We start from the raw sequence: 11,619 nt of genomic DNA on the forward strand, positions 1-11,619 counted from the left end.
TTGTTCGGGGGCCTCGTTAGTTTGTTTAGACTTTACACTAAAACCATTACACCTTGAGTTCAAAACCTTTGCTTAATTTTCTGTTAGTTTCATTGGTTGTGTCTATACCGTACTGCATGACGACAATCAAAATAGACACCGACCACGAATGTTCACATAAAAGCAAGGCTCCCGTGCGGGAGCCGAAGCGCCTTGCATGAACATTCATGAACATTCATTGCATGAAGCGTCTTGCATGAACAATTATATGGTTTCCATATATTTGTCCTCACGTCTTTTCCCGACCAGACGGGTTTACGTCAGACTCTCGACTTCATGCCCTACTGCAGTACGAAGGCTTCGCCCAATAATCTCCTGTTTACACTGTCACGCGCGCGCTTTTTTAGATGCGAAGCATCTTATCCGCCTCGTGCGCTGCTGCTTTGAAACGGACAGGTGGCGCCATCTACGGCAAAAGTGGCAAAACACAGATGTGCCGGTGGCGCCGGCTCACGGTTGACCGGTTCACCACTGCAAACTAGGTTAATCACCATGGCGGACCGCAGTGATAAACGGTCGAAAAAGGCCACTTCTGTGTATTGTTGTGTTGGAGAGTGCCACAACAGCTATAAAAACACCGCAGGAAAGCTGCCAAAGGTGATATTCTACCGATTCCCCTGGAGGAAGTACGAAAATGACAAAAGAGGACAGTGGATCAGGGCTGTGCAACGAACAAGGTAAGCGGCCGTTCTCTTTGTTGCTCTCTGGTAGATTATTTTTATACGATGTATTTCGTAATGTGATCAAATGTATTCCTTTCTTTTAGGCCGGAGAGGCAGCTTTGGCAGCCTGTGCGGGGCGAGACTCGCATATGCAGCGCGCACTTCGTGGGAAACAAGAAGAGCTCCTCTGCGATGCACCCTTCTTATCTGCCAACGATATTTCCGTCGTGCGGCGGAAGAAGCAACGGCGTTTAACCGCGAAAATAAACGAATTAAGGCTCGCGGTCCTACATTTAGAGAGCACTGAAACACAACCGCAAAAACGCCCAAACCTATTGACAATGCACGACCACAGCAAGGGTCCCACCAGCGCAACGCTGCACTCGCAGCTCGTCGGCTCGTCTGAGCCTCTGAGCGCTCCGCGAGCAGCCCTGCGCGCTGCTACGCTAACGAAAAAACAATATAAAAAAGCAGAGAGAGGTTAACTAACGACATTGCAGAGCGGTGGAAGCAAGAAGAGGTGTTCCATCGTCGGTGTGGTGTGTTGTCAACAGATGGCGCTAGTTTGTTTCTGCGCAACGGAATTGCAAACTTCAATCAAAATGCATGGGATCCTATGGGGCGTTGGGAGAGGGCACATCTTCCTTTCTCCTCGCTAGTCACCAGGGGAGCCGAGCGGTGGCGCCACCATACCGATGCACGAGGCGGATAGACGATTTTCCGCAGCTGGTTTTTTCAATCAAAACTAGATGGCGCCACCGCACCGTGGCCGTCCCCTTGCCGTGGCCGTCTCCATGGCCACACCCCTGCCGTTGCCTTTCGCAGTACTGCTCAATATGTCTCCATCCGCATCGTGTCGTCTGCTCAGCGTTCCCAGAGCGTCTGCGCGTACGCGAGTAAAAGCGAGCAGACGGCAGCGCCGGATGAGCAAACATGGCGGCACCTGTGGATGCAGTTACCTTCCGCCTCGAATAATTATCACGTCGTCGTCCTGCGCTGTGTGGCCCGTAAGTTCAAAACCTACGCATTTATTGAAAATACGACGAGGGTAAAGTCTGTCTCTAAGACCACTTTTCCGTAAGAGACGTAATAACTCTTTCGAAGCCTTCTGTGCTGAGGACGAACTCGGCCAGTGTCCCAGAACCCTTTCTTCTGACAGAACACGATCATCAATCTTTCTAATGTATCGGAAAGTTCTCGTCTTGGCGCAATGGAACGGGGACACTCCCGCAGAAGATGGGCGATCCTCTCCGCAGCTGCAGTTATTGCATGCAGAGTTGTTGGCCATTACAATCGGAAAGGAGCGGGCATTAGTGAAGGCCATAACAAGCCACAGGAGGCACAGAAGCTTTTCTCAGCTCTCACCAGCTGACGGAGCATGGAGCTTGAGATTGGTAAACAAGTTGTGTTGACGGTAAGTGGTGCATTCCGTCAAGTTCCGCTGTGCAAGTGTGAGTTCACGTGCCAGCGAACGAAGCCTTGTAGCTGCGTGGGTTCTGGAGAACGGTATAGCTGCAGAGTGGCCACCATCATATGCATGTCGGGTGGCCTCATCTGCACGGTCGTTACCGTATATATCACAATGACCCGGTATCCACTGATCCGTTATGCTGTGTTGCTTCTTGATTGCATGGTGGTGAAGCAATGTTATATCAGCCACTAACTGCTCATGAGGTCCATAACGAAAAGGCAACATAAGACTGAACGGTTCTAACGGTTAAGGTAGTAGCGTTGCGGACTGAGCACTGCTCCTCGGCAAGAGCAAACGCGGTGGGCGGAGCCGATCTTCGCCGCAGGCGTCTGTCAGTCAAACCGATTGACGCGCGAACTCGCGTACAAGCCCGTTGATTCTGAGAAGGCCCCAGTTCAAGTCGTGACTGTCATAGTGCCGGTGTGACCTTGGAGTCAGAGAAGTTGGACCAAGCTTGTGAAGATTATTTAACTATAAACTCTAGTGCTGCACGAATGGCGGCGAGTTCTGCAGCCGTCGATGATGCCACATGCGGTCTTGAATTTTATGGTGACAGAATTCGCGGGAAGGACCACTGCCCTTGCTGAGCTTGCAGAAGAAACAGAACCATGCGTGTAAATGTGACAGCGTCCGCTGTGTTTCTCATGCAGGAACAGTAGTGTGGCCTGTCGCAGGGCTAAATATGATGACTTCTTTTGGATTTAGGGAATGGCTAGAAGAGCTTCGAGTGGGTGCAATCATCACAATGGTAACGGCTGTCTTGCCGCATGCATGAAGTTCAAGAGAACTATTGCGCGATGCAAAGCTACAGATAGTGCTTAACGCAGAGTGTGGCCTAGAAGTAGGAAGTGAGACGAGGTGGGGTGATGGAATCCGATCGAAATGACTGATGTGCATTCTTAAAGAATCGACGCGGATGTATGTAGTGATTAGATGATCACGCGCTATGACGACAGTCGGTGCTGTAGACGCGCATCTCGGAAGCCCAAGGCATATTCTCAGTGTTTGACCTTGAAGTGGCTGGAGGACACGTACTATCGCGCTCAGTATGAGCTACATCACGCGAGCGCGTGGCCGAGCGCTCTGCAAGGTTGTACAGTGGCGCCGATTATGGCATATTTTCGAGTTATTGGAAGAGAGTTTGGCTGTCCCTGCGAGCATGCATCGCCTCCACTTGCCTTCACGCTCGCCCTCGTTTTTCCCTGCGGTGATATCACCATCGAAAACAACAACTTCGAGGGTGAAAGCAAGCAAGTGGGGGCGATGTGCGCTCGCAAGAGCAGCCGAACTCTCTCCCGATAACTCGAAAATATGCCATGATCGGCGCAACTGTGCAACCTTGTAGAGCGTTCGGCCTCGCGCTCGCATGATGTAGCGCACACTGAGCGCGATAGTACGTTTGTTCTTGGAGTCCTGCAAAGCACAGGTAAGCTATAGTGCATAAAATTGAGGAACAGGGGTGCTATTCAGGATGGGCCAAGCTTCTCAGGAACACGAGATTGCTCCGAGCTCGCATGACGGCGGTCATGACGGCAAGACAGTGTGGAGCGCGCGATAGAAGCGTTGATAAAAATGGATACAAGAACGAGCATGGCGTCACAAACGCATCTGCGGCATTTGCGGCGATTTAAAAAAAAATACCGCGTGTGAATGCGCCAGCGCCGCCACTCAGTCAACATTTCAACATTGCAGCGACGTCAGCGTGATTGCCGGGCAATGTTGTTGCAAGCTGAATATCGCGCCTCCCACAGGCGTGTTCGTGGGCGTTTGTCCTCTTTCCGGCAAGTTCTTTCGTTTCACCTGCAGCATGGAAATTTCCACTCTCGAAGGCAACAAGGGCGCACACGCAGCACTCTCGTGCAGCTCATTGGATTCTATCGAATATTACAGATAAATAAATGGACAGGTTTCTGCTACTTACATAATTTATTTATTTATTCCAAGAAACCCCTAATGGCCCTCACTGGGAGGGTATTACATGGGGGGTTACGAAAAAAAGATACAACGCAATTGAGATATAGTCAGCATGAAAAATTGCAAATAAAACAAGACTTGCTGATGTATAACGAAAAAGACGACGCAATAACACAACACATATTGAAAATATTGAAAGAGATGTTTAAAATTGCAACGCAAAATAACAGAATAACATAATAGAATACACACAAACTAAAAAAAGGGTTATTCAGAAGAGAGCAGAACACTAAACCTGGTTATCATTTTTTAAAAGTTCATTAAATTTCGAAATGTTGCTTTCTGTTGCAATAATTCGAGGCAACTGGTTCCATTCAATGATGGTTTTTGGGATGAACGAATTAGCAAAGGATGAAGTACGGCATGTGATGCGTTTGATCTTGAGAGGGTGATCGCGGCGTGGAAAGATGACTAAGGGTGACTGAAAAAAGTCCTCATGAAGCAACGGATGATGATAAATTCTATGAAAAAGAGATAAACGGGCCAGTTTACGATGATGGGAAAGGTTATGAAGGCCTGCACGAGCTTTTAAGGCAGCGACGCTAGTGAAGCGAGAGTAATCAGAGAAAATGAAACGAGCAGCACGGTTCTGCAGGGCTTCGATGTTATCGATGATATATGCTTGTTCCGGGTCGCATATGGCTGAAGCGTACTCAATTTTAGGGCGGATTAGAGTGATATACGCAAGTTTTCGCACATGCGCAGGAGCATGACGCAGATTAGGTTTTAACATACCAAGGGAGCGGTTAGCAGCTGCAAGAATGTGATCGATGTGACAGTTCCAGGATAGGTCGGATTGGAGGTGAAGTCCTGTATGACGTAGCTGACTCGACGGGCGTGTGGTTAAGTGTATATGTGGTCGGGAGGTGGTTAGGATTTCGTGTAAAGGATACGAGTTTGGTCTTGGAGTGATTTAGCTTCATTAGCCATGATGAACACCATGAATAGATGGATTCGAGGTCAGATTGCAAGGATCGGTGGTCCTGGTCACTTTTGATGGCACGATACACAACGCAGTCGTCAGCGAACAATCTAATTTGGGAAGAAATGCCATTAGTGGAATCATTGATGAATATTAGAAAGAGCAGAGAGCCTAGCACGTTCCCTTGAGGTACGCCGGATGAGACCTGCGCCAATGAAGAGTTAGAGCCATTAACGGAAGTGAATTGAATGCGAGAGGAGAGGAAGTCTTTAATCCATGCTACAACCTGGGTGTCAATGTTGAGATGCCTTAACTTAAGTAGTAATCTGTGGTGAGGGACACGATCAAATGCCATCGAGAAGTCGAGAAACAAGGCGTCAACCTGAAACCCGACGTCCATGAAAGCAAATAGGTCGTTAGTAAATCCTGCAAGCTGAATGTCACAACAAAATCCCTTGCGAAAGCCGTGCTGCTGTTTAAAAATGATGTTGTGATCTTCGAGATAATTAATGATCTGTGAGTGAACAACATGTTCGAGAAGCTTTGAGAAGGTGCAAGTCAATGAAATGGGTCTGTTGTTAAGAGGATCGGAGCGAATGCCCGATTTGAAGATAGGTATAACTTTGGCTATGCGCCAGTCGTGAGGGATGGAACCACATGCTAATGACTGCGAAAAAAGAGCACAAATGATTGGACAAATACTATAAGATAAATTCTTGACAATTTCTTATTAAAGCCGAGGGAATCCATAGATGTAGAGTCCTTTAGGTTAGTTAATAACGAAAGAATACCATCTTCACGAATGAGAAATGGAGGCATACAATAATTATTAGCTGTGTGGCGAAGCAATTCGTACTGTTTAACGGTTGCGTTCTCCAGCGGCTCCTAGTGGGTCGTCCTCTTATAAACGCCGCTCGCTCTCGGAGCCCGTGCTCTTGCCCTGACTGTCGCCATAGCGAATTGTCGCCGAGTCCCGTCCAATAAACCGCTTAACAAATTGGTGGAGAGTGCTGTGCTCCAATTCGATGCCTCTGGAGCTTCGATCCCGTACCCTACCAGCTACCATGCCTCAAGACGCCGCCCAGCAGACGCCTCCGCCTACACCGACCTCATGTCCCGGTGTCCCTCGTATCCGCGACCCCCCAGTCTTCACTGGCGCAGAAGGGACCGACGTGGAGGACTGGCTCGCGATCTATGAACGCGTGAGTGTCCCCAATAAATAGGACGAGGCGGGAAAATTGACCAACTTGGTTTTCTACCTCGCGGGTGTGGCCGGCCTGTGGTACAACAACCACGCATCCGATTTTATGACGTGGTCCGACTTCAAGACCGCCATCATCAACGTGTTTGGCCGCCCTGCCGTTCGTAAGCTGCAGGCCGACCAGCGTTTGCGAGAACGAGCTCAGCAGGCCGGCGAAACCTTTACCAGCTACATTGAAGACATCCTCGATTTGTGTAAGAAAGCCGACGCGACCATGTCGGAATCTGACAAGATGAGGCACATTATGAAAGGCATCGACGACGATGCCTTCACGATGCTGCTCGCCAAAAACCCCAGCACAGTGGCCGAGGTCATCACCCTCTGCCAGAGCTACGAGGAGCTGCGCCGGCAGCGGTCGATGACCCGTCGCTCTCCATCCCGCGACGCCGAGCTCGCTGGCTTGTCGACCATATCCGACCACTCCGCCTTGCTCGCAGAGGTGAAGTCATTCGTGCGCGAGGAAATTGCGCGCCAGTTCTCTCTGCTGGACTTTGCTCAACCTCAGTACGTTCAACAGCCGTCAACCACTCTTCTCCCTCCCCTCCGTCGAGCGATTGAGCAGGAAATCGCGGAGGTCATGCCTGAGTACCACCAGCACCATCCAGCTCCTGCACCACTCAGTTACGCCCAAGTTGTCGCCAGGACGTCCCCAGTAATACCTACGGCTGCCCCACACAGTTACGCCGAAGCCGCCGCTAGACATCAGTCCTTCGAAGCGGCTGTGCCGGCTACCTACACCGACGTCATGCAGAGGCCACGACTGCAGACAACGATGCAGCCATACCAGTCGCCACCCCGTCAATCACGTCCTGCGCCATGGGCGGGCCCTGCTCCAGCAAACCGATGGCGCACACCTGACAACCGCCCCATATGCTTCGCATGCGGTTACGCCGGCCACGTGGCGCGTTACTGCAATCGCGTCCAACCGCCTCAAGTCGTGTCGCCCGCCACCAGCCAGTCAAACCGCACATTTTACGCCCCACCTACGCCTCTGTCGCCGACATCACGCCAGGCTCCATCTACTCGGCGCTCTCCGTCTACACGACGTCGCTCACTGTCGCCGATGCGCCCACGTCCGGTCGCACGCGACCAGGAAAACTAGTCGTCGCAGTCCAGGAGGCAAGGGCTGCGACGCTATCGAACTGCGAAAGCCCTCAGTGAAGCCCATCTAACGTGATAGACGTGTTTGTCGACGGTGTTCCCGCATCTGCCCTTGTCGACACTGGAGCCGCCGTATCCGTTATGGACCAAAAATTGAGCCGATTACTACGAAAAGTGAGGACGCCCCTTTTTGGGATGTCTCTCCGTACAGCCAGTTCCCAGAGTATTCATCCTACAGCAATATGCACAGCTCGCGTCGTCATTCATGACGTTCTGTACGATGTCGAGTTCATTATAATTAGGGTTGTTCGTTTTCGGGTTTTATATTTTTTCAAATTCGGGGGGTAAAAATCGGGCGGTATTTTTCAAACTGATATTCGGGGAAAAATCGGTTTTTTTGCGAAACCATTCCTTACTTCGGGTTTTTTCGGGTTAAATATACGGTTGTACTTATCAGAACTTACACTGAGCTTATCAAAACGTATCACGGGCTTTTTAAGTATAACACGTTAAATTTGGTGTTTCAAGCTGGTAATTGGGACAGACACCAGAGTATTATAGCAAATACAGTATACTACCCGAAATTTTGTGTTTGTTTGAAAATGAATCAGTGGTGTTTGAAAATGAATGAATCAGTAAACATTGACTCTTAGAAATTATACATTTTATTCTCGAAAATCTGGTCATCGATTTTTTACACGTCCTTGTTGACATACATTATCATCTGCATGCGCAACATGTCAGTCTCCATTCGAGATCTGTCCGGTCGTTGAACATATCTCAGCTGGGAGAAAGTTCTCTCCACATCACAGCTACCATTAGCTAGGCACAACAATGTCAGTGCAGCTTTTGCAAGCCTTGGGTAGCGAGAAGTAGAGTCATGCCAATACTCGATTAGTTCGACAGCTGGGTTTGTGGGGCTCGCTTCCAGCAAATACTGGTTGAACTCGTCATTAAGGGAATCTACATTGTCGGTTACGGACATGAACAGAGGTCCTCAAATGACTGCCCCAGCAGACGCTTCTGAAACGGATCAAGGACGGCTCCCAACTTCCACAAAGTTAGCTGGTTTTCCTCTTTTTCTGAGACGTTCCGTCCAAGAGTGCAGCGCCATTTGTGGCGAGTTTCGTGCAGAACTCTTCAGAACATGTTTTTACTAAATTAGCGCTGCGCTTGGGTAACATAGACAAAACAGCTTTGGCCTGATCGCTTTTACCGATCATCGCCGAAAGCTCCCCGACAATCTGCTGCAGCTTCACGTTTACCAGGTGATCAAAGCTGGGCATCAAAAGCTTCCCACTTTCAAGCGTTTTCTGGGCTTCCAAAAGTGGGCCGAGTGCATCTCTCATCAAGATTGCCTTCGCATAAACAACTTCTTTTTCAGAAAGTATCCCTCGAATAGCTTCCGCTTTGCTGCTATCATGCGAGCTTTCAGCAAGTTCTGTTAACGAGCTCCACATTTCTACGACTACCACAAGTGCCTTGTAGAAGCTTTGCCATCGATTCGGGACAACAGAAGGTGGCTTCTTAATATCAGGTCCAAAGAGGCCATTAGAAGAACAAATTTCAGTGAACTTTTGGTAAAGCTTGTTAGCGTGCTTAAATAACGCTCCAAACTTGATCACTACGGATCGAACATCAGACATGCATGGTAAAGAAATGGCATGGTCAACACTCACATGAATAAGGTGTGCTATATCTTTCACATGCAAGATTTGGATCCCTTCAGCCTGACAGATTTCTCGAACCATCTTTCGCATGTACTCCGCTGAGTCTGTGGCTACTGCCACAACGTCTTTCCACGTCTTGCCAACCGTCAGGAGTGCCTTGCTAACTGCACTGGCCACCGTGTAACTGTTCGATGCATTTACCCTGTCGACGTCGACCAGAACAACGTGCTTCTTCACGTTTTTCTGGCTATAGTAGCACAGGAGAGTGTTGATGGTAGGCACACCAGTGATGTCTGGGGATTCATCGACGATGACGCTCACTTTCACATCTCGCATATCATCGCGGATTTTCTCCATGTCCTTGTCAAAAGCTTCTTTCAGGTATTTCAGCCGAAGTCTTTGTCCTGTTGGCATGGTCTTCGCGGCCTTGCAGTATTTGCGTGCGAAGTCTCCCAGCGGTCCGTCCGCCTGGTGCATGCTTATTCCGCTGTACGCTAGGGCACGAACAAAGTCATGGATAACGCCGTCCGCTTCAGTTTCTTTCGCACGCTGTCTACAGGACATATCAAAAAGCGTCTGCTGAGACGTTCCCGCAATCTCAGCTTCCTTGGAAGCCGTCTTGAACTTCTTATGACGAGATGACATTAGATGCTCACGAATTCGGTCGTAGGGCTTCTTCGCTGGATCGGTGACCATCTCGGTGTTGCAATATTTGCACACTAAAGTGCGGGTGCCTTCACTGTCTTTCGTTGCGATCTGGAGATCTTCATGTTCTTTACACCAGTCATCCAGTGTCTTTCGTTTTCTTCCCATCTCCACGCTGAAGTTTCCGGTGCCGCCTTATGTCCGCGACGGTGGCTTCGCGCTCACAAGACGCGCCTGGTAATGCTAAGTGAGGATGGCGATATGCGTCTCGTCTCGTGTCGCGCGAGAGAGTGAGGGGCGTTCGCGCGGGGTTGGACGCTGGGGGAGGGTATGGCTGGCTTCTTCGTCGCTCAATCTCTCCCCCACCGACTGGTCACCCGTCCCTTCCGCGTGAAATTCTTGGAAGCAGGTGCACATACCCGAGACTAATCTGCAGTGGGCAAAGGGGCAGATTTCTTTGCTTTTCTTTCACCCTAAATTTGTTCACAATGTACTCGAAGCGTGGCCGGCCTCAAACGTGTTTCCCACTTTCTTCTGCAAGCATTTTTTTAGGGGGGGGGTGCATGTACGCTCTCACGCATGTGCGTGCAGAGGAGAGAGGGGATGTAAAGATTAGAGAGGAGAAAGGGGTGACAAAGGAGACAGGTAGTGGTGAGAAGAGAAGGGGAAGAGCATCAACACGAGTTAGCAGCAACTCACGATTGTGCAGATCGCTACAGGGAGGTTTATTCGGGGAGAAATCGGGTTTAACCCGATTCTCCTGAAACTTGTTCGGGGTGCAAGAATCGGGTAAAATCGGGTTTTACCCGAAAACGAACAACCCTAATTATAATTGCTGCATGCTCTCACGACGTCATCCTGGGATGGGATTTTCTCTCCCGCCACGACGCCGTAATTCATTGCGCACAAGCCGAAATCGAACTCTCCCCGTTCTCAGATCTGACGCCGGCCGACACTTCATCGGTATCGAGCAAGATCCTCGCCAAAGACGATACCAAAGTGCCTCCAAACTCGTCGACGGCTGTGTCAGTCGACTGCGCCGGTCTCTCCGACACCATTGCACTCATTTCGCCATCGGACCATGTTTGCACAAGGAGAGGCTTGCTGGTACCTTTCGCGACCGTCCAGGTCACTCAGGGCATTACCGCTATTTTTGTTCACAACCCATCTCCATACATTGTTACGTTGGTGCGAGGGGAATGTCTTGGCAGAGTGGAACCCCTCGAAGACGCACAAGTTATGGACGCACCCGATGACACGCACTGTCCCAGTTCCGGTTCGCTCAGTGCTGTTTCCGCGTCCGATTCGTCACCTGCTGATGTGTTTAGGTCCTCCATTGCTGACGACCTCACATCGGTCCAGCGTTCCCAACTTCTGTGCCTGCTGGAAGAATTTCGTTCTTCTTTCGGTGTCGGGCAAACTTCTCTCGGCCGCACTAACGCTGTTACGCATCGCATCGACACCGGCGCCCAACCACCACTGCGGCAACGTCCATATCGCGTGTCTCCCGCAGAACGGCGGGTCCTTAATGAGCAAGTCGACGATATGCTTCGACGCGACGTTATTCGGCCCTCGGACAGCCCATGGGCGTCTCCCGTTGCTCTCGTTGCGAAGAAGGACGGTTCCGTGCGGTTCTGTGTGGACTACCGACGGCTCAACAAGATCACTCGCAAGGATGTTTATCCGCTGCCGCGAATCGACGACGCAATTGACATCCTGCAAGGAGCCGAATTCTTTTCGTCTCTTGATTTGCGCTCGGGGTACTGGCAAGTACCCATGGCGGATGACGCTCGACCGAAGACAGCCTTTGTCACGCCTGACGGCTTGTACGAGTTCAACGTCATGCCGTTTGGTCTGTGTAATGCGCCCGCGAC

The sequence above is a fragment of the Rhipicephalus sanguineus genome, chromosome 5 (assembly GCF_013339695.2).
Source record: "Rhipicephalus sanguineus isolate Rsan-2018 chromosome 5, BIME_Rsan_1.4, whole genome shotgun sequence".
Taxonomy (NCBI): domain Eukaryota; kingdom Metazoa; phylum Arthropoda; class Arachnida; order Ixodida; family Ixodidae; genus Rhipicephalus; species Rhipicephalus sanguineus.